The sequence below is a fragment of the Oratosquilla oratoria genome, chromosome 12, assembly GCF_046742065.1.
Source record: "Oratosquilla oratoria isolate Oo_2021 chromosome 12, ASM4674206v1, whole genome shotgun sequence".
NCBI classification, from domain to species: domain Eukaryota; kingdom Metazoa; phylum Arthropoda; class Malacostraca; order Stomatopoda; family Squillidae; genus Oratosquilla; species Oratosquilla oratoria.
The window spans coordinates 12,013,701-12,038,760 of NC_134788.1; the positions used below are offsets into that span (position 1 = coordinate 12,013,701).

At 38.0% G+C, this 25,060-nt stretch overlaps 2 protein-coding genes across 3 annotated transcripts in view; both read left to right on the plus strand.

Annotated features, from left to right (window-relative positions):
• Positions 1-25,060, plus strand: part of LOC143030971 (uncharacterized) — a 205,277-nt gene that overhangs the window by 174,606 nt on the left and 5,611 nt on the right. The gene's annotated exons all lie outside the window — the stretch shown is intronic.
• The window catches only part of LOC143030967 (uncharacterized), a 28,175-nt gene that overhangs the window by 83 nt on the left and 3,032 nt on the right, over positions 1-25,060 (plus strand). Inside the window, exon 1 of one of the 2 annotated variants that reach the window (XM_076194269.1) lies at positions 1-46. This exon is cut by the window's left edge and continues 83 nt beyond it. The gene's annotated coding sequence lies outside the window, so the exon portion shown is untranslated. Of the gene's footprint in view, positions 47-14,450; positions 14,852-25,060 lie in introns of those variants that run through there. The other variant, XM_076194270.1, reaches the window with a different exon arrangement.

The following is a 25,060-nucleotide window of genomic DNA, read 5'->3' on the forward strand; positions in this document are numbered from 1 at the left end:
ACCAGAGCCCAGTGTCATATAGTCCTCACTCTTCCAAAGAAAGAAGGTAATGTTTGCATTTGTATGTATTTAATTAATTGCAGTATACAGGAAAGGAGTAATGCTTATGGGGTCCCGTCTCCTACTCACCAATTTATCGTACTTAGGCTCAAATTGGTATACGTTCATTGATGTAGAACCGCGCATGTTTCAGAGTTTGATCTTCAGTATTTTGTTACTGATACAAAATATTACATTCGCATTTCTCCCTTTCTCCCGTATTGGGGAAAGGGGCGAAAGGTTCCTTAATGGATTCATTCAATTTTATTTTGTGCTGCCAACATTTTCAATTTCATTATGTCTTTCGACTTAAAGCAAGTAGCAGAGAAATATTCCAAGGGATGAGATGATGAGGGAACGACTGGAATGACGCAGGGGTATTTTACAAAAAAAAAAAAAAAAAAAAAAAAAAAAAATTGGGGAAAGAATTGTCAATGCATAGGTTATTCAAAACCTAGGCAATGGTATATGCTAATGTTATTCAGTAAATTTTTAGAAGTGCGCACATATGTGATGTAGCAATAGAAAATTAATTTGGTGAATTATAAAACGTTAACATAATATCAGTTTCTATTGGCAGAAATCAATAACAAAACCTTGCTAAAAGCAAATATACTACTGAATGAAGCTGCGAGCATAGCATCGAGATGCCATGTAAGTTAGACGATGACTTTCACGCTGTGAACCGGGTGTTCTCCAAATCCAGTTGACATTAATAAATGCTGTTACAAAGATAGTAGGGCTTCCTTCAAACTATCCAACAACTCTACTCCACGCAGTCCAAGCAAGTACTTAATCAGGCCGTCATTATCCATGACGACGACCCGATGGATCTTTAGAGTTATAGGTACCACATTACTAAATACAGTTTAGGTGACATATGTTAGGCAGCGTAGGTTAAGGTAGGTTAGGTTAGAATAGATGAATTTATCATCCCTTCATTTCTTCAACCTTGGCATCCATCAAAACATACATGATGTAACATTCACCCGCTGCAACTTTCTTTGGTAGTAAATCAGTTTTAACAACTTTTTTTTTATTAATTTCTGCCAAGAAAAACGTATATTATGTTGATGTATTATAATTTACAAAATAAATAATTTTCTAATGCTATATCTAGGTACCCCCACAAAATTAAAAAAATAAAATTAACCTTTAAACCATTAATGCATATGAAAGACAACTTTATTAGAAACAAAATGCTTTTTAAATTTTTGAAATAGCTTGAAAAATAAGGGAGATACGATTTTTTGAATTATTTTCTTAGCCCGCATTTTTGGCTCGACTTTACCATAACAAAGTGTTAGAATTAAGGGTGGTAATTTGTAAAGATTTCGGTAAAGAAATGCACATTAACTCTAAACCACTGGTCCAATTTTATTAAAATTCGGAATACTTGGGTTTTATGGATCAACAAATCACATGAGCATGTCAAAAACAATGTGAGACATCTCCATCATACCATATTTGCCTTTTCATGGCAACCATGAAGCTGTCAATGGTGTGTCTCGCTAAACGCCGACCGAAGTCAACCAACGCCGACCAAAACCACACAATGACGGTTTTTGCTCAAATGCATAATTTATATATAAAAAATAGCGTATGGTTGCATTATTTGACCTATTTTCTTTAAAATGGATGATTTCCACGTAAAATGATCAAAGAAGTTACGTTTTTATCCTCTGCAAAATTATCAGCTGGCAACCAACGCTGACGAAACCCAAACAATGACGGCGTTGGTTGCCGGTTGATAATTTTGCAGAGGATAAAAACGTAAGTTCTCTTTGATCATCCTACATGAAAATCACACATTTTAAAGAAAATAGGTCAAATAATGCAACCATATGCTATTTCTTATATATAAATTATGCATTTGAGCAAAAACCGTCATTGTGTGATTTTGGTCGTCAATGGTAAAAAGTAAACAAAATCAAACGCGAACTGGACGCATCAGATTCATGGGTGATATGGCTACATACCATGGTGCTAAGCTCAAACATGAAGTGCTCAACGATATTAAGCTTCTCATGTCCGGGAGAAAATAGGTTGATAAACTTGTATATGTAACTTAAAATTATGTTTAGTGATTCCTTACCTTAATATTTTTACTCGGAAAACTATGTTGCCGAGTTTGATAACCAAATTTCCGTTTAAATCGCTGAAAATTTGTTTCTAGTTCAAGAATTAGCCTTACACTTGTAAAACAAGGTAATTTTAATATCTTGCGCATGCGCTAAGCGCGGGAAGCATTCAAATTGAACAAAATAAAAGCTAGGGGGCCGCAACATATGGCCATGGAAACAATACATGGTCGACAGTGGCGCCGTGCGTGGATTCGGGGGTACCTACTATATCATGTAGGTGTGCACTTCTAAAAATTGACCAAACCTAGGCAATGGTATATGCTAATCAAGTACAGTTTATTTAGAGACAAGAATATGCCTCAAATCATTACAATCCTAAACACACAATGACATGGATGAAGTAGTAGTGTTATATGAATTTCTTTCCAGACAACTCAAAAATACTAAAGAAATAATGGAGGAGGATTGCAACTCATTACAACAAGACTTGGAAAAGATCTGGAAATAGACTAAAAAGTGGGAAATGAAATTCAATATCAAGAAATGATAGTATAATGGAATTTGGAAAAAGTAAAAACAGAATATTGAGAGATAAAATTTTTGAAAAAGAGGAAAAAAAGTAAACTCCGAAAAAGGCCTTGGAGTGATGATCAACAAAGACGTGACACCGGATAAACTTATTAATAAAGTAGTCGGAGAAACCTACAATCCATTGAGGTCAATAAAAGTGGCATTTGTCTATTTGGACAAGGAAATGATGAAAATAAATTTTAACTACACTAATAAGACCAAAGCTCGAGTATGCTGCAACACTTTGGACACCCAGCACCAAAAAGAATATAAAGAAATTAGAAAGAATACAAAGAGGAACAACAAAACTGGCACCAACTCTTTCCAAAATGACATGAACAAAGACTGTCCAAATTAGAATGACCAACTCTCGAACAAAGAAGGGAAAGAGGAGAACTACTATCTATAGAATTATGAAAGGAATGGAAATCTTGGATAAGAATGATTTATTGAAGTGGGACAAAGGAAAAACAAGAGGACACAAAAAGAAACTCAAAAAAGATAATTACAGAAGACATCTGAAAAAAATAGCTTCCCACACAGAGTGATACCTGGAACAAATTAGACAAAGAAACAGTGTGCAAACACTATTCAAGATTTTAAGAAAAAACTTGATGCTGAAAGGTACAAAGACAGGTCACCATGAACATAGCTCCCTTCCTGTATAATACATACATACATACATATAACAAGGCTTTTTCCCCCTTACAAGGGAGGTAACCAAAAAGAAAAAGGCATAAAATCATTCCCACCCATTCCATCCCTACACTCCACTCCCCTCCATCCTCCCTGTTATCTTAGCACCTCCTGGATGACGGGTCATCCCTGCACCTTATCCACTGCCCTGGGTCAGAGGCAGTGCCACAAGGCACAGCACATCCACAGCAAGGCCGCTTCATTAAATCAGTGACCCCCCTCTCCTTCCCTCCATGCAGAGAAGGGGAAGATGGGGAGAAATCCCTTCGGGCTGCATCAAATTTTGACCACACATACTACCTCAACCCCCATCCCCCCACCCATTCCACCCCATGCATCACAGCATCATCCATATACAACCATTCTCCATTCACCCCTGTCATCTGTCCTCTCCCGTCCTTCCTCAACAGACATTCGCCTGTTCCCAAAGACCCCTTCACCCCATCCATCCAACTCATCCTAGGACGTCCCCTCATGTTCACTCACTCCACATCTGGCGTCCATACCTCTTTTACTAGTCTTTCTTCATGCATTCTTTCCACGTGTCCAAACCATCCTATACTCTTTCATCAACTCTATCTCCCAACTCCCTTTCCACCCCTGTTCTCCTCCTCACCTCATTTCTCATTCTATCCAGCCTAGTAACCTCCATAATACTTCTCAGACACCTCATCTGAAACACATTCAAACTCCTCTCTTCCTGTCTTATGTTCCATGTTTCTGCCCCATACAGTGCTGTTGGCACAATCACTCCTTCATACAGTCTCCTCTTAGCATCCATTCCCAAATGTCTATTCCTCATTACACTCTTTAATCCACCAATCTACATTCTACCTCCACCTTTACTCCACCTTTTCCTGCCACATTTGCACCCAAGTATCTAAAACTATCCACTTCCTCCAGTCGCTCTCCCTTAATGCTCACTTCCAGTCTGCTGCCACTTTCACCCCTTGTACATCTCATCACCTTACTTTTATCCACATTTATCTTCAGCTTTCTTCTTTCACACACTCTCCCAAACTCTGTCACCAACTTCCTCAATCCCTCCTCTGATCCTGCTACAAGCGCAGTGTCATCCGCAAACAACAGCTGGCTCACCTCCCACTTTTCTCCATTTTCTTTAACCATCTCCAAACCCTGACCCACCACCCTTGCATTCACCTCTCGCACCACCCCATCCATGTATAAGTTGAACAGTCAGGGCAACATAACGCATCCCTGACAAAGTCCCACCTTTACCTCGAACCATTGACTCTCCATTTCTAATCCTGATACATGCTCTACTACTCTCGTAAAAACTCTTGACAGCTCCTATAAGCTTTCCTCCTATCCCGTATATCCGCAAAACCTCCCACAGTGCCTTTCTGTATACCCTGTCATAAGCCCTTTCCAGATCCATAAAAGCCCAAAAACATCCTTCCCCTTTCCTATAGCTTTCTCACATATCTGTCTTACCACAAAAATCGATCTACACAACCTCTACCTGTCCTAAATCCACACTGTTCCTCAACAATTATGCCTTCTGTTCCTCTCCTAATCCTCTCAATCAAGATCCTCCCATAAGTCTTCCCAACTACTCTTAACAAGCTAATCCCTCTGAAACTACTACACTCACACTTGTCCCCTTTTCCCTTGTGAAGTGGAACTTTACAGGCACTCCTCCAGTCTTCCGGCACTCTACCCTCTCTCCAGCAAACATTAAATAATCTCACCAGCCAGTCCACTATCACTGTACCTCCTTTTTTTAGACATTCTGCATGGCATCCATCCAGACCAGGTGCCTTACCTGCTTTCATCATCTTAACAGCTGCCTTCACTTCATCCTTCCTTATTTCTCCTCCATTTTCCTCACTCATCACTCTCATTTTCTTAGCACTTCCCACTGCAACTATCTTTCCCTCCCTATCCTCCTTCACATTTAGCAACTCCCTAAAATATTCTGCCCATCTTCCCCTTACTGCCTTCTCTTCCATTATCATCTCACCATCTGCACCTTTTACCTTTTCTTCTCTACTTGATTCGTCTCCTCTTCCTCTCTTAATTTCTTTCCAAAACATCTTTTTATTACTTTCAAAATTTTCTGTCATACCGTTTCCCCATTTCACATCTGCTCTCCTCTTTGCCTCCTTTACCTTGTGCTTTACTTCTCTTTTCTTTGTACCTCTCATATGACTCCCTCGTCCTATTTTGTAACCAATCTGTGAAAGCTCGCTTCTTCTCTTCTACAACCTTCTTTGTTTCCTCATCCCACCACTCACTACCCTTCCTTCAATTTCCTCCTGTTCTTCTTGTTCCACACACCATCTTTGCACACTTTGTGACTCCCTCCTTGAACCATCCCCATTCCTCCTCCACTCCTAGCTCTACTCTATCCTTCACTTCCTCCCACTCCTCTCTCAGCTTCTTCTTGTACTCCTTCTCCTTTTCCTTTTCATTTAAAGAGTTCACTCTAAGCACCTCCCTACCTTTTGTCCTTTTCCTCTTTCTCCATCTATCCTCCACTCTCAACATACCTTCCACCAACTAGGTAAATACACACACACACACACACACACACACACACACACACACACACACACACACGTCGTCGTCGTCGCTGTCGTCGCGCGACCAAGAAGAAGAGGATTTACGACGAAAAAGGAAAACCTGGTTTGTACTGTGGGGGTGGGGAGTGAACGTGAGTGCCCGAAATGGTATCTATGCAGTGTTAGTTAATTGTGTTAACTCGAAATTAGCAAAAATGAATGAAAACGACTCGAAAGCCAGTTGCGAATCAGAGCCATCTGGCGGCAATCCACTGAACCGCGATGTAAACAATCAACAAAGCACGTGTTATGACAATGATTTCTTAGGGTTTGGTAAGTACGAAAGAAAGAACTTAAGTAGATTATTAGAGATAGAGAGAGAGATGAGCAAAAATAGGACTCGGTGGGAAAATGAAATCATGGACTTAAGAAAAGAGGTCATTGGTTTAATTGATTGTTTATCTAAGACTAACCATGAAATTTCTGACCTGAGAAAAGCTAACTTGGATCTTACAAACGAAATTAAAGAAATGAAAAGAGACATAAATGAACTGAAGAATGATAATGAAAAGAAGAAAACTAATGATAATAACAATAGCGAAAATCTAAAGCAGGAAGTGAACAACAAATTACAAGAATTGACACAAAAGATCGAAGAAAACTTAGGTGGGGACAGTATCCAGGAAATTAAGAAGTGGAAAGAAAATATTGAAAATAAAGAAATTGCATTCAAAGAAATAGTCAAGCAGCAAATGCAAGATAATGCAAAAGACACAATCATTCAAGTGATTAACGAAAAAGCAAATTGGGTCAGGGACACAGTAGATAGGAAGAAATGTATTGTGGTTTATGGGCTTAAAGAAAAACAAGGATTGGCGAGGTACATGAGAGAAAAAGAAGAAAAAGAGACAGCAGTAGAAATCCTTAATGAAATTCAGGGGGGAGACAGTGATTCAGGCACAGACTTAGAAGAGACTTACAGAATTGGTCGCTATACTAAGGATAGGAATCGACCTCTAAAGATAAAACTAAGGTCACAAGTGGTAGTAGAAGACATATTTGAAAAAGTAGGTAACTTGGCAAAGAGTGAAAAGTACAATAAGATATGGATAAAAAGAGAAATGAGTACTGAGGAATTAGAAAAAGAAAGGGCACTAAGAGAAGAAGCAAAGGAAAAAAACTTGAAAAGATCGGAGACAGAATGCAAAGAATTCCAGTGGAGAGTAATAGACTTGAGATTAAGACAATGGCGCTTCAAAACGAACAAAACAAGGGAAGAAGAAACCAGGGAGAAGGAAGAAAATTAAAAGTGGCCTATACCAACATTGACGGACTAATTTCGGGACTGAACGAACTCAATGATTATCTGTTAGAAGCAAAACCAGACATAATGGGAATTGTAGAGACTAAACTAAGAGGTGAAATACCATCCACTGTTATCGGACAAGGTTTATACAACTACTGGATAAAAAACAGGGACAAGAAACAGGGAGGGGGAATCATGTTCTTGGCCAAGAAAGACCTAAAGGTGATAAAAATTGCAGAGGGCAAAGGTAATGCTGAATTGATCATGATAAAAGTCGAAGGCAAGAATATGAAAAGTAGAAAGTTTGTGGTGACTTATGTGCCTCCAAAAACAAGCGCTTGGAAAGAAATCGAACATACAAAAATGCTAGATGACACAAGAAAATCACTCAATGAGATACTAATGGGTAAGGGTAATCTGGTAGTTATGGGGGACTTCAATTGCAAAGAAATTTGTTGGGACAGCATGACAGTGCAAGGAGGAGATGACTCGTGGGGCAATGTACTGCTAGATATGACCATGGAGTACACAATGACCCAATGGGTCCGTGAAAACACAAGGTACAGAAATAATGAAGAGCCATCGAAACTAGATCTAATATTTACAACAGAGCCTGAAATAGTGCATAAAGTCCAGTATGAGACACCAATTGGAAAGAGTGACCATGTACTCATCGAAACTATACTAAAGGAAGAAATAGACATAGAGAGGAACGAAAAGCATAGGAAAGGAAGACTGAGGTACAACAAAACAGACTTTACAAAACTAAAGACATTCTTCCGGAATGCAAACTGGGAAATATTTTACAGGGAAGAAACAGCAGTGGAAGAGAAATGGAATATATTGATGGAAAACTACAATGAAGGGGTAAACAGGCATGTACCAAGACAAAAGCGAGAGAGAGAGTACATTAAATGTTGGTTCAACAAAAGATGCAGTGAGGCAAAAGACAGAAGGGACAAAGCTTGGAAAAAGTGGAGAAAAGACAAAAAACAAAGCAAATGGCAAATTTATGTTAACTATAGAAATGAGTATGTTAATGTGAGAAGAGAGGAGAAAAGGAACCATGAGAAGGATATTATAGACAAATGCAAAGAGCAACCCAAACTATTCTATCGGTATGTGAATGGTAAACTTAAAAACAAACAGGAATTGGTGAAACTATGCCAAGGAAACATAGAATACACAGAAGATTTAGAGATGGCCGAAGTCATGAACAATCACTTTAAATCTGTTTTCACCAGAGAGAAAATACCAAATTGTGACATAGACAAAAACAAGAAATCTCCTCTCTTGAATGAGTTTACAGCATCACTAAAAGAAATATCAGAACATTTATCAAGGCTGGATGTCAGAAAATCACATGGCCCGGACGGTATTGCAAATTGGATTCTAAAGGAGTGCAAAGAAGAACTAACAGACAAAATACACATCTTAATAAACAGCTCACTCAAAGAAGGAAAGATACCCGAGGACTGGAAAAACGCTAACATTGTACCAATACACAAAGGAGGAAACAAAGAAGAACCCACCAACTATAGGCCAGTATCACTAACAAGCACCATAGCCAAAATTTGTGAGAAAATAATCAAGAATAGATGGGTAAAACATCTGGAAGACAATGACATATTAAACCCAAGACAATTCGGATTCAGACAAGGAAGATCATGCTCCACAAACTTAATATGCTTTTACTCAAGACTAATAGACATAGTGCAAGAAAGAAATGGATGGGCTGATTGTGCATTCCTAGACTTGCAAAAAGCCTTTGACAAAGTACCACACAGAAAACTACTAAAAAAACTGGAACACATAGGAGGAATACAGGGAAACCTACTAAAATGGATAGAGGACTTTCTGACTGGTAGAAAGATGAGAGTAGTGCTCAGAGAAAAATATTCAGACTGGAAAGAGGTGATCAGTGGAGTACCGCAAGGATCTGTGCTGGCACCAATAATGTTTGCTATCTATATGAATGACATGGATGAGGACGTGAACTGCTACATGAGCTTCTTTGCCGATGACGCCAAACTGCTAAGGAAAATAGAAACTGATGAGGACTGTGAAGCACTGCAAGAAGACCTAAATAGGGTATGGAACTGGAGTCAGAAATGGGAAGTGGACTTTAATACTAAGAAGTGTAGCATAATGGAGTTTGGAAAAAGCAAAAACAGAATATCAGGAAAATATACAATTGGAACCAAAGAAGTAAAGAAAGTAGGATCCGAAAAAGATTTGGGAGTAATTATCACGAACGACTTGTCCTATGATATACAGATTAACAAAATTGTCGGGGAGACTTACAACTTGCTAAGATCAATAAAAGTGGCATTTACATACTTGGACGAAGACATGATGAAAAAAATATTGGTTACATTGATAAGGCCTAGATTAGAGTATGCAGCGACATTGTGGTCCCCCAGTACCAAAAAGAATATAAAGAAAATAGAAAGAATCCAAAGAGCAGCTACAAAAATGGCACCTGCACTTGCAAACGTATCATACGAAGAGAGATTGGCTAAACTGGAGTTACCGACACTGGAGCAAAGAAGAGAGAGAGGTGACCTATTGACCATCTACAGAATCATGAAAGGCACAGAGGTACTCGATAGTGAGAACTTACTTAACTGGGACAAAAGAAACACAAGAGGACATGGAAAGAAAATAAAAAAACATAGCTATAGAAGAGAACTGAAGAAAAACAGTTTTCCTCATAGAGTTTTGGACACTTGGAACAAACTGGACAATAGAATAGTATGCGCAAAAACCATTCATGAATTTAAAAACAAACTAGACATTGCAAGATACAAAGGCGGGACATCACGAGCATAGCTCCCCTTCCCGCAAAATACAACTAGGTAAATACAACTAGGTAAATACACACACACACACACATATATATATATATATATATATATATATATATATATATACACACACACACACATATATATATAACCCTTCCTATCAAGCTGGTCTGCAACGAGTTGAGGGGCTGGTTGTGACCAACGATGCAGCGGAGCGTGGGGTGGCTCTGGTCCTGGAATTCACGAAGAGTGGAAGGACCAAGGCAGAAGACCAACTTCAGTTCCTTCAGGTAGTCGAAGCCCATCGCAGGGAATTTCCCCGTCGGACCAAATCCTGCCTCATGAAAAACTTGAAATGAATTGCGCGACATGATACCATTGGCCGATGCTCTTCAATTTTTTCTCATTTGATTTTTTAGTTAAAAGGAACAAAAAAAAAAGTTGCTCATAATTCTCAGTTGAATTTGAATTTTTACCCCTGTAACTGTGAAATACCCTAATGTACATATATATTCATATATATATATATATATATATATTGTCGTGGGTTGCTTGCTTGGTTTGGCCTGAGTTAAAGTAATAAGTGGAACTTCAGTCGAATCTAGGGGTAAGTCAGTTCCAGTTGGGAAGCAAACCCACAACAATAGCATGGAACGTATAGGTAAATTAAGTAGATAAAAATACGTTCCGAGGAAAAGCTCTATTTGAGACTGAATGTAAGTAAGAATTATAAGGATTATGGTTGAGGTAAGATGGACGTCTGCACGAAACTTAATTAACTATATTAACACACAGAAAGAAAATAAAGTTTTACTGATTAACATTTACGAACATACACTCCCAGTATTCTGAGAAATAACATAAATACCCTTTCCTAATAAAGAAAACATACAGTTCACAAATCACTGAGTCTTAACAAACATATAATTCACGCAAAATAATTAATAACCCTATACAAGTCCAATGAATTAGGCCTACTACTAAATACTTGCGAACAAAACAGCAATGCACCGATATACAGCGTCGAAGAGGTGAGACCTGGGGTTGGGTGAGAGTGTGGGTGTGGACAACCGGGGAGGCTCTTTTTATACCCGAGGAAGGCGGGGCCAAAGTTTCATGGCAAGGTTCAAATCAATGTTGTCACGACGTATATTGGCCATGAGTCCTGTTCAAAACCGTAAATAAAAGGCGGGCGATTTGAAAGTGGTTTTATTCATATATATATATGTGTGTGTGTGTGTGTGTGTAACATTCATTCATTCATGGGATCACTCAGTGCTGAGTATGATTCTCTACACGAACAAACATCACAAAGTGAGATGATTGGTGTGTACGCAGGTGGCTGATTAGGCCAATACGTGACCTACACACACGATGACTAAATCCCTGTCCAGGGGGAGTGAAATCTATGGTGGGTCTATATAAGAACCCGGTCTATAAACATTTTTCCTATAGATGGTCTATATACGCTCAGCGCTCAGACTATACGCCCGTAACTTACGTATAATCTGCTTTGAGGTTTCTCTATAGGAAAGAGGAATAGCTCACACATAGACTGTCGCTGAATCAGAATATGGCTAACTAATGGTCTGAATCTTAGAATACACGGCTTACTGTGCAGGTATAGTTAACTTTCGAAGCTGTGGGGGATAGTATAAATCTTCTAGGCACAGTTACTGAGGAAAGGTCACTATAACGGGGTCGTAACTATTGTTTGACGTTAGGGTTACAGCAAGTGGGTAGTTTAGGAAGATCGCTAGTTAACTCGGGAGGGAGGTGGTAGTTGAATACCGGTAAATTACTTGGGTGAGTTACTGCGAACTTATTGAATAGAGGTTCTCCTTTGGAACCGGTTGAATATGTCGGACATATGAATGTCGGGGTCTCACACACTTCGAATAATCGATACCTTACAGTTTTGTATCCTATCATCTAACCTAACGTAATATTGAAAATTCAAATAAAGCATAAATAATTCAGTGACAGTGAGTGTATGGTAATGAACAAAGTGACACTCGCATGTGTTACTGATAATTGACGTTAAGAGGTTAGCAGACTTCGATCTTACCTATGGGTCACTAATCTATTTCACGTAAATATAGAATACCACATCCCTTGGCAGGCCCCCAATTGTCATGGGTTGTTTGCTTGGTTTGGCCTGAGTTAACGTAATGAGTGGAACTTCAGTCGAATCTAGGGGTAAGTTGAGTTCCAGCTGAGAAGCAAACCCACAACAATAACGTGGAACGTATAGGTAAAATACGTTCCGAGGAAAAGCTTTATTTGAGACTGAATGTAAGTAAGGATTATAAGGATTATGGTTGAGGTAAGATAGACGTCTGCACAAAACTTAATTAACTATATTTACACATAAAGAAAAAAAAAATAAAGTTTTACTGGTCATTTACGAACATACACTCAGTGTTCTAAGGAATAACATGAATATACTTTCCTAATATAGAAAACATACAATTCACAAATCACTGAGTCTTAAACATATATAGATCACACAAAATAATTAATAACCGTATACAAGTCCAAAATATGGTTTGTACTACAAAAATCCTTACGAACAAAACAGCAATTCACCAATATACAGCGTCGAAGAGATGAGACCTGGGGTTGTGTGAGAGTGTGTGAGGGGTGGACAACCGGGGAGGCTCTTTTTATACCCGAGGTAGGCGGGGCCAAAGTTTCATGGCAAGGTTTGAACTCATATGTTCATAGAACGTATACTGGCCATGAGTCATGTTTGAAACCGTTAGTAGGCGGGCGATTTGAAAGTCGTTTGATTCACGGTTGGATATAACAATATACATATGTATATATATATATATATACATATATGTATGTATACACCATGGAATTTGTCTCCTCATAAGCTATCTTTTCATACCAAATACCTTTACTCTTTTTTCTTCATTGTGTAAATGTTAGATTTTAAATACGTTTTTCTCGAAATTTGTTTTTGGCCCATACGCCCCTTGAGCACGGAGGGAGGTCCCATATGCAACAATTTCCTACCCTAACTGACTATAAAATGTTTCGTTTGTGTTTTGTTTCCTTCGTTTATACTCCGAACGCGAAAATAATATCCTGTTGTTGCTTTTTCTTTGTTAATACTCTGCCCGCCTCCTTCATCTTTTCTCTTGCTTTCCATATTTTGTGTCGTGTCTCTTTTTTAACATCTATTTTTGCTTTCCCGAATAAGAATTTCCCTTCTGTCAATTCATTATTGTCACTATCTCCTTATGTTTCCCTCCATTATTCTTCAAGTTCCTAGCATTGTTTATTTACATATGACGTCATAGACTGCGAAGCCCAGTGTTGCCGTCCTACGGAAATTTGTCGTCGAAACGGATAGCTACTTCATCCAGCGGACATGGCGTCATCAGCGGAAATATGTCTGTAATGTCCCTTTTCTTCTTAAATTCAGAAGTATATGGTAGAAAAAATAAAATTACAATTCGATATGTCTTGTTATTGTATTCCCTAAATTAAGATAGTGTTGCGGATCTATTGCATTAACTCACCTTTTCTATTGCACGTGAGCCATGATCATGGTGCCACGAACTAGAGACAGAAGCTCATGCCTACAATTGTCCTGGTCAGGGAAAGGCAGGAGTGTCACTTTCTTCATTTTATTCTAACTAACGAACATGAGGATTTTACACGTGTGTTCAACACCGGCTCTATGATCACCTGAGTCACTTATCACTTCGATATGATCCCACTTCTGACGCCAATTTTGACGAGCTGCGACCACATCGTACTGTGCCTGGTGTGCGTCCCAAGACACTTTCCCATCATATTCAATCACCTTCTTTTCCTTCTCGTACCGCGTGACCTCACCACCTCCACAGGCCCCCCGGGGTTGCAGTTCAACTGAACGACTCCCAAGACGTCTCCCTGTGAGGTGGTCCCTTGGATTCATGTGGCAAAAACCTCGGCTGTAGATTAGCCGGTGGCGGCGAGGGGCTACGAGGAGGTGAGGGTGGTTGGGTGATTGTGCTCACCGCTACGCAACGCTCAGCAAAATTGCAGCAAATCTCGTTACCGTGACATGGTGCAGTTTTACTGAGCGTCGCGTAGCGGTGAGCATAATCACCCCACCACCCTCACCTCCTCGTAGCCTCTCGCCGCCACCGGCGAATCTACAGCCGAGGGGCGATTGTTGCCACGTGAACCCAGGGGACGACCTCACAGGGAGACGTCTGGGGAGTCGTTCAGTTGAACTGCAACCCCGGGGGGCCTGTGGAGGTGGTGAGGTCACGCGGTACGAGAAGGAAAAGAAGGTGATTGAATATGACGGGAAACTGTCTTGGTACGCATACCAGGCACAGTACGATGTGGTTGCAGCTCGTCAAAATTGTAACAATAGGTTTAATCATGTGCGAATAGTACTATGAATGGTGGTGCGAGGTGAATACCTGCACTGGACAATGGAAATGGCCAGCTCAGTATTTATTGCTAGACTTCCTCGTTGCATTTACCTCAGTGACATATCACAAAACTACCATCCTCCCTCACATACACTTATCCACAGTGCAATATAACCTAGGTTGGCCAGATACAAGTCCATATGTTGCATCATTACATTGCAATCATATCACTGGGCAAATCAACAGCTTTCTCAGATACAGCAGTCACCCCTGTAATTTGACTCTAGTACGTTTTCTTTCACTAAATGATGAGAAAAGACGGAAATTGGAGCTACGGACAAACACTAGCGAAGCCTTGAGCTGCACTCTTTCGTCTGTTTGAAGAGCTTGTTTTCGTGGCTGTCTTTTGTACAGGCTAAACAAATGTGCCTTTGTTAAATTTGTAAGTGAAATCATATAGTGGTAAAGTAGCTAAGTAAATGCGTTGTGTGTTTCCTTTTGGCATTTGCTACACTTCACTTACCGTTTGGGAGTGTAATTGGCATTCTGAACAGGTGTAAATGTGCGAGTATTTATCAAGATGTTTGCCAGTCTGGCACCTGGAATTACCTATATAGTCGGTTAGCTCATATCATTCTGAGTGTTTTTAACCCCAGATGTAAGTACTGCATACTAAAAGTAGTGTCAAGGGGATAGGTTAGGTCAGGTCAGGTCTCACTGCTGCAATTCTTAACTCTATATCATATCATTAAGTATTTTAAAACCCATATATAAGTATTACAAAGTAAAAGTAATGTTGGTAGTGATTTTTAGAAAATTGAGACTGGCAAATATTTTGGTATATATTTGCTAGTCTCTCAGCTGCAAACTTTAACTTTATTGTTGGCTCGCTCTTATCATTGTGAGTATTGTGAGCTCCATATATAACCAAATTAATATTAACATTGGTAGTTATTAAAAAAAAAGACTGGCAAGCATCTTTATGTTTATCAACGTGTGTATCTTATTTGCTCACATTGTTTTTATATTCTTATTAGGGGATGGGTCTCCACTCAGTCTTCCTTGGTAGGAAAATAGAAAAATTCATAAAATTCACTCGGAATTCATCGTGCAATGATTATGATATTCTTGTGAGTTAAAATTTTCTTGATATTCACTCCACACATCCACGTCATATCGATTAGAAGTTTGCATTATAATATGAGCAGTTATACCTTCCCTTATGGAGTCTTACATAGATAATGGTTGTAGGTCATGTGACCTATCTGTCCAGATCACTTTCAGCTTGGGTAGGTCAGGCCTCTGATTTGTGTCCTCCGTGTCCTCCCCCCAATTGACCTCGACCAGGTGTGTCCACTAGTGTAAGACTTTCATCAAAATTAAATTTAGTCTCCTGATTGGCCAATTTAAGGTCTTCTCTTTTTCCACATGAGGGGGATGGAGAGGGGGTGTCACCAATTAAGTGAAGCGGCTTTGCCTTGGATGTACTGTGTCTTGCTGCATTGCTTCTGACCCAGAGCAGTGGGAGGGATACAGGGATGACCCATCATCCATAATGAGCTAAGATGAGAGGGAGGAAAGGGTGGTAGATTGGAGTGAAATGGCTGAGAGTGGGTGTGAGCCTTTTGACTTAGCTACCTCCTTTATGAGGAGGAGAGGAAGAGAGCTGTGCCCGTAGTGACCCGCATTTGTATCACTCAGCATCCAGTTTGATCTTAAATTCTTGTATAGTTTTTGCATTTACTGTGTCCTCATTCAGTTTGTTCCTGATATCTATCATTCTGTGTGGGAAGCTATTTTCAGATCTCTTCAGTAAATATCCTTTTTAATTTTTTCGTGTCATCTTGTAATTCTTTTATCCCATTTTAGTAAACCATCTCTCTGAAGAACTTCTATCCCTTTCGTAATTCTGTAGATGGTTAGCAGATCTCTTTTTCTTCTTTGATCTAGGGTTGGTAATATGAATTTGTCCAATCTTTGTTCACATGTCAATTTGGAGAGTGTTGGTGCCATCTTTGTTGTTGCTCTTTCAATTCTTTCTAAATTCTTTATGTTCTTTTTAGTACTGGGTGTCCATATTATTGTAGCATACTCCAATCTTGGTCTTATCAATGTAACTAATATTTTCTTTACCATATTTTCACCCAGGTAGTCAAAGGCCAATTTCATTGATGTTAGTAAATTAAAAGATTCTCCGACTATTTTGTTGATATGTTTGTCTGGTGCCATGTTATTGCTGATAGTTACTCCTAGGTCCCTTTCCGAGTTGACTTTTTTAACTTTCTTTGTGCCAGTTTTATATTGTCCCTATACAGTATTCTATTTTTGCTTTTTCCAAATTCCATTATACTACATTTCTTGATGATGAAATTCACTTCACACTTCTGACTCCATGCCCAGACATTATCCAGGTCTTTCTGTAGTGATTCACAGTCTTCATCTGTACTTACTCTCTTTAGTTATTTTGTATCATCTGCAAAGAAGGTCATATAAGATTCCACACCTTCATCTATGTCATTTATATATATGGCAAACATCGGAACCAATACAGAAACTTGTGGAACCCCACCTATCACCTCTTCCCAGGTCGAGTTCTTGTCTCTAAGTACCACCCTAATTTTTTTCCCATTCAAGAAATCTTTCATCCATTCCAATAACTTTCCTTGTTATTGGAATGTGTGTGTGTGTGTGTGTGTGCAGATGAACCATAAAACTGGCACATGAGCCAGTAATATGCTGGTTACTAGTAAGGAAAAGTAAACAAAATACCTAAATGCATTTGTGTAATTTGTATCTTCAGGGGAGATACAAAAGTGGCATAAAGTCATTTGTACCACTTCTGTATGTCTCCTGAAGGTGTGAATTACACAAAAACACTTTTGACTTTTGTATTTCCTTGTCCTTAGTGGTATCTAGCACATATATATATATATATATACATATATATATATATATAAATATGTATATATATATATATAATATATATATATACATAGAGTATATATATACTCATATATATATATTTATATATATATATACATATATATATATATACATATATATATATATATATCATATATATATATATCTATATATATTTATGTAATATATATATATATATCTGTATTATATATATATATATCTATATATATATGTATTTATATATATATATCTGTACATATATCTATAAATATATATATATATATATGTATCTATATACATATGTATATGTATAGATGTTGAGACATTCTGACAAGTTGACTAAGTGGAGTAGAAAACACAGGAGTCTTAGTCTCAGTTTATTCCTGACTAGTTTCACAGGTATGTTTTTTCAAAGGAATAGTGTACAAACAATCCATAGGTATTTTCTAAATGCGGTGGACCTCACTACCTCTACGTGTTACCAGAGTTGGTGACAAGTGTGAACATTGCATATTCATTATAACAAATAATAAGCAAATGTAATAATAATGATAATACTAGTAATAATGATATGAGTAGAAGTAAATACAATGAAAATAAGTATAACAATAATAATAAATGAAAATAATAACAATAATAATAATGATGATGATGATAATAGTAATAACAATAATATTAATAATAATAAAATAATAATATTAGAATAATGACAATAATAGCAATGATAATAATACTAATAAAAAGAAGAGAATAACAATAATAGTAATATAATAATGAAAAATTATGTTAATAATGATAATGATGAAAATATTAAGTGGTGAAGGAACAAAATAGAAATAATGGTAGCATGGTGTAAGAAGAATCTCTTGTTTGTGTTTTTGTAGTTGACATTGTAAAGGTATTCAATTATTTTTTGTTGTTTCTTGTGTAGATGGTGGATACCTTCCAGTTTGGTAGGTGTCCCATAGACACGGAGGGACACCTGCCAAACTGGGAGGGATTCACTATTCTAGCCAAAAGTCTACACAAGAAACAATGAAAAATAATTGAATCCCTTTACATTGCCAACTACAAAAACACAAACAAGAGAACTGGTGACTTGAAATGGACAAAATCTACCTTGACACTAGCTCTCCAAGAATGGCTTCCCCGACTCTAAGTAGATACCTTTTTCTCACCACTTTTGCCTACCCTTTCCAGCTTTCTTCCTTTTACTTTGATGATTCTTCTTACACTGTGCTACCATATTTTATTTCACTTGCTATCAGATCACATATCCTCTTCTATTATTTCTACTTTGTTCCTTCACCACTTAATATTTTCATCATTATTAGCATAATTTTTCAATATTATATTACCATTATTATTCTCTTATTTCTATTATTATTGTTATTATTATCATTATTAATTTAATATTATCATTATTCATTTTTATTGATATTGTTATTATTGTTATTATTACTACTGTTACTTTTATTATTATTATTATTATTATTATTATAATCATTATCATTATTGTTATTATTACTAATATTATTATTATTATTATTATTATTGTTATTATTATTATTATTATTATTATTATAATTATCATTATTGTTATTATTACTGTTATTATTATTATTATTATTATTATTACTACTATTATTATTACTATTATTATTATTATTATTATTATTATTATTATAATCATTATCATTATTGTTATTATTACTAATACTATTATTATTATTATTATTATTATTATTATTACTATTTTCATTGATATTATCAATGTTATCATTTTCATTGTATTTACCACTACTCTTATCATTATTGCTAGCATTATGATTATTATTATATTTGCTTATCATTTGTTACAATAAATATGTAATGTTCACACTTGTCACCAACTCTGGTAACATGGAGAGGTAGTGATGTCCACCCCTTGTATAAAATACCCACAGCTCTTTTGTACACCATTCCTTTGAAAAAGGATACCTGCAAAACTAGTCAGGAATAAACTAAGACTTCTGTGTTTCCTACTCCACTTAGTCATATATATATGTGTGTGTGTATTTACCTAGTTGTATTTTGTGGGAAGAGAGCTATGCTCATAGTGACCCACAGTTGTACCTTTCCGCATCCTATTTTTTCTTAAAGTCATGTATAGTTTTAGGACTCACTGTTTCCTCTTTCATTTTGTTTCATATATCTATTACTCTGTGGAAAGCTGTTCTTTTTCAGATCTCTTCTGTAGCTGTCTGTGTGTGTATTTACCTAGTTGTATTTTACGGGAAGGGGAGCTATGCTCGTGGTGTCCCGTCTTCATATCTCATTTTATCTAAACTGTTCTTAAATTCATGTATTGTTTTTGCACACACCACTTTCTCATCTAACTTGTTCCAAATGTCTATGTGTGCATGTGTGTGTATACGTACTGTATACAGAAAATAGAATAGAGGTATAATGTAAAAAATCTACTTACATAACAAGGAATGGACTCAGAAAGATATGTAACTTGATTAATGTTGTTGAAGATTAACTATTTGTGCAGTACAATGAATCAGGTGATGATGTAATGTACTACACAGCAAAGCAGAGCATTTACAGCTCTTTGGAAGGCACCTATTCAGCAGGTGCTTCTTCAGGAGACCTATCTTTGCTGAGTACAGCTTATTTACATTATGATAGGCAGTAGTTGTTCCCTAGACTGTCAAACCAAGCAGTCCCATCTCCCTGAGGAGCACCACAGTTGGAACAGGGTTTTCCCACAAATCCTTTATAGAGTGTAGTTTGTGTTGTTGGTGTTCATGATTGTGTACAGTGTAGTCTTCCATAAAATGTTGTCTAGTATGGGGTGAAGTGTTGCATCCTGGACAATTATTTACAATGCTGTCATCTAATGATGTAGAAGAGGGTTTTGTTGAAGATGCAATGGAATGCAGTGCTAAAGATGAGGTGGAGGGATTTGTTGATGATACAGTGTAACTTTACAAAATAGAGAACTTGTTCTGGACTAAACAGCAGAAGCAGGAGGCTCATAGGAGTGAAGGACGGGGATGGAATGGAAGGAGAAAGCATGTGTCCTTGCTCCACCATCCATCTGTCTAAAATGAAGTACTTGCTTGGCACTACCAAGACTAGCCAGTTGAAGAATGTCTTGTTCAAGACAATACTGTTTGCATTGTTGAGAATGTATTAAGTGAGCTCTGCTATAGAATCAAGGACAGAGCAGTGACCACATTGGGGACCATTTTGACAGTTTTTCCTTCCATGGTGAAATTCATAACACTGATAACTCTGTAAAAGACAGTTGATGAAAACTTCTATTGGGAGAAAAAGAGGACCAATATTGACTAACTCAGGGAGATATGAACCATAAAATATGAGCATGATACTATTTTCTCATGTTTTGCAGTAATTGAATGTTCAGTATGGTTTGATGGATTCGAAAATTCCATTGGAAGGGAAAGGTAGATGGAGAAGTATGATGGCCGGTGTTAAGTTCTTACCTCAGATCATCTTTACCATATTTTTTTTAGGTTATTTGTAGGTAACACTAGTCTCTAGATATTTAGCAGCATGGATAAAGTTACCTCTGTTTTCCTTATAGTGTGTCACAAACCAGTAAGATGTAGGGGTGTAGTCTTTGGTAGCATGTTCTTCAGCATCATGGAAAAGGTTGGGACAGTAATCATTCTCACTCTCAGCTACATTGGTTGATCAAATGATCTCAGCAATTAGGCTGTCATCTTCAAGGTGGGAAATGCTCCAATGGGAAACTCATATGATATCCAACTTTACATTGATTAATGTTAATAGGCAGGGACACCTTCTAAACTGGGATAATACTATCAAATAAAGGTTCCACAAAGGGTACATTAAAAAAAAGAAAAAAGGTGAAGGCATAAGGGGGTCTGGGAGTTTTCCATCACTATCCTAAGGTTTGGGTCTTTTAATGTGCATGGTTGTGATACAGATGAGAGTAAAAGGGAAGAGATAGGTGGCATGTTTGTGAGAAGAAAGATGAATGCGTTGGCATTGAATAAAACTAAGTTGAAAGGGAGGGGAGAGTTTGAGCTACGGAGTGTAGTTGGGAGAATCTCAGGAGTGAAAAGAGTATGAGAAAGAGAAGGGGTGGCTATACTAGTAAGCAAAGAGATAGTTAAGTGTGTGGTGGTGTGAGTGAAAGGATTTTTTTTTTTTTTTTCAAGTTCAATGTGGATGAAGGTGAAACTGGGAAGGGAGATGTGGATTTTTATTAGTACATATGGGCCTGGTAGTGAGAAGAGTGTAGAGGAAAGGGAGGCTTTTTGGATAAATTTGAACTAGTGCTTAGAGGGTTTAGGGAGAAATGTCAATGTAGTGGTATTGGCAGACCTTAATGCTAGGGTAGGAAATGAACTAAAAGACGGAGCAATTGGAAAGTGTGGAGTTCCAGGAAAAAATTTGTAGTGGAGAGTTGATGGTGGAGATGTATCTAGAGAGTTGATGATAGCAAATACAGTGTTTAGGAAGAAAGTGAAGCACAAGTATACATGGGAGAGGGTGGTGGATGGAAGGGTGGTACATGGAGGATTAATGGACTGTACTGTTTAGTGGTAACTAGAAAAATAGTAGGAAGAGTGAAGGATGTACATGTTCTAAGGGGAGAGAGTGGGGAATATCAGATCATTTTTTGGTGGAAGGTAAGTTGAGAAGTAAAGCATAAAGGACGGAAGAGGAGAGCAAATGTGAAATGAGGTAAGTATATGACAGAAAGTTTTGAAAGTAATAAAAAGATGTTTTGGAAAGAAATTGAAAAAAGAGAAGGCAAATCAAGTAGAGAAGAAAAGTTAAAAGGTGCAGATGGAGAGATGATAAGTGAAGAGATGGTAGTAAGTGGAAGATGGGCAAAGTATTGTAGGGAGTTGCTAAATGTGAAGGAGGATAGGGAGGGAAAGGTAGTTGCAGTGGGAAGCATTAAGAAAATGACAGTGACAAGTGAGGAAAATAGAGGAGAAATAAGGAAAGATGAAGTGAAGGCAGTTGTTAAGATGAGAGCATGTAAGGCATCAGGGTTGGATGGGTGTCATGAAGAATGTCTAAAAAAGGAGGTACAGTGATTGTGAATTAGTTGGTGAGGTTATTTAATGTATGTTTAAGAGAGGGTAGAGTGCCAGAGGACTGGAGGAGTGCCTGTACAATTCCACTTTACAAGGGAAAAGGGGACAAGTGTGAGTGTAGTAATTTAGAGGGATCAGTTAAGTGTAGTTAAGAAGGCTTATAGGAGGATGTAAGAGACTGGTAGATTGAGGTAGACAGTAAGGTAGATAGAGGGGTAGGCAGCGAGAATTTAGTTTTTATGAACTTATTTTCAAAACATCAAGCTGCGAAGGAGTTGCACAAACTTGCTCCTTGTCTATAGCTTATAAGCAACCACTAGGGACCAGATTTTAATGCTGCTATGATAATATGTAAACTAAGCCATTCCTGCATTGATATCGAGATTGCTTGTGTAAGCAGTATTGCCTAAGACATTGTAACAGTCTGATTGGAGAAGGGTGGAGGAGGAAAATTGATTGGTACATGGGAGTAAGGTCATTCTCTTGGGGAAGGCACTTGTTTGTAACAGTAAAGGAGTCCCTTGGTGTAAATTGACAAGCCAAGTATAACATTATTTGGGAAAAAAGAAGAAAATTTTACCTCGGTTTAATCCACCTCATAGAGAAACATTACTTTTTACAGAAAGGTATTGTCAAAGACATTCTTAGTTAAGAAAAGTGATAGAAAGAAATTTAAAAGTAATGAAATCCAAAACCATAGCAGGGAACAGTAGTCAGAGTAGTAAATAGTAACAACAACAGAGGTAACAGGGGAAGCAGGGGGTGAAAGAGGGTCTTGATTGAGAGGATTAGGAGAGGAACAGAGGGAGAAATTGGTGATGAACAGTGTGGGTTTAGGGCAGGTAGGAGTTGTGTGGATCAGATTTTTGTGGTAAGACTGATGTGTGAAAAGTTTTAAGACAAGGTAAGGATGCTTTTTGGGGCTTTATGGATTTGGAAAAGGTTTATTACAGGGTAGACAAGAAAGCACTGCAGGAGGTGTTGTAGATATATGGGATAGGAGGAAAGCTTTTAAGAGCAGTCAAGAGTTTTTACAATAGTAGTAGAGTGACCTTGCTGTGGATGTGCTGTGTCTTGGAACACTGCTTCTGACCCAGGACAGTGGACAGGATGCAGGGATGACCCATCATCCAGGAGGTGCCAAGATGAGAGGGAGGGAGGAGGGTGGAGGGGAATGGAATATGTAAGGGATGGAATGGGTGGGAGTGGTTGTATGCCTTCTTTGTTTTGGCCACCCCCCCCATGTAAGGGGGAAAAAGCCTTTGTATATATGTATGTAGTAGAGCTTGTGTTAAATCAGAAATGGAGAGAGTGAGTAGTTTGAGGTAAAGGTGGGACTTCACCAGGGATGTGTTATGTCGCCTTGGCTGTTCAATTTAACATGAATGGGCTGGTGTAAGAGGTAAATGCAAGGGTAATGGTTTGGGGATTGGAGATGGTTAAAGACAATGGAGAAAAGTGGGAGATAAGCCAGTTGTTGTTTGCTGACACCGCTGCACTTGTAGCAGGATCAGAGGATGGATTGAGGAAGTTAGTGATGGAGTTTGGGAAGGATTGCAAAAGAAGTAAATTGAAGATAAATGTGGGTAAAAGTAAGGTGATGAGATGTATAAGGGGAGAAAGTGGCAGCAGACTGGAAGTGAGTATTAAAGGAGAGAGACTGGAGGAAGTGGGTAGTTTTAGATACTTGGGTGCGAATGTGGCAGGAAAGGGAGGAGTGGAGGTAGAATGTAGTTTGAGAGAAGCAATTAAATGCCTTGGAGGATTAAAAAGTGTAATGAGAAATAGACATTTGGGAATGCATGCTATGAGGAGATTGTATAGAGCAGTGATTGTGCTGACAGCACTGTATGGGGCAGAAACATGGAACATAAGAGAGTACTTTGAATGTGTTTGAGATGAGGTGCCCAAGAAGTATGATGGGGTTAACAAGGCTAGAGTGAGAAACGAGGAGGTGAGGAGGAGAATGGGTGTGGAAAGGGAGTTGGGAGATAGGATTGATGAAAAAGTATTGGGATGGATTGGACACATGGAAAGAATGAGTGAAGAAAAATTAGTAAAAGAGGTGTGGAAGGCAGAGGTAGAAGGAGTGAACATGGAGGAGTGACCAAGGATGAGATGGATGGATTGGGTAAATGGGGCATTGGGTTTCACCTGTGTCTGTCACCTCCATAATTATGGGTTTACTTCTGTTTACTGTTTCCTTGTATGATTTAGTATTTCTTCTTTCACTTTCAACTTTCTTTTCATCACTGTCTTAAGTATGTCTTTCACCATATCTTTCTATAGGAAGTAATATTTCTGTATGGGGTGAATTAAACTTCCTACACCACCTTTGCACTGACTTGACAACTTTCTTAGTCCAATGATCCTTACTGTTACAGCAAAGTGCCTCTCCCTAAGGGTGTGACTTTACTCACATGAACCAATAAATTTTTCTCCTTCATCCTTTCTCCAATCAGAAAGAATGTTACAAACGTCTTAACCAATACTGCTTACTCAATCACAATATCGATGCATGAATGGCTTAGTTTACATATTGTTAAATCAGCATGTAATTAAGCAGCCTTGCTGTGGATGTGCTGTTTTGCAATCCTGCTTCTGACTTGGGGCAGTGGGCGAGATGCAGAGATGACCTGTCA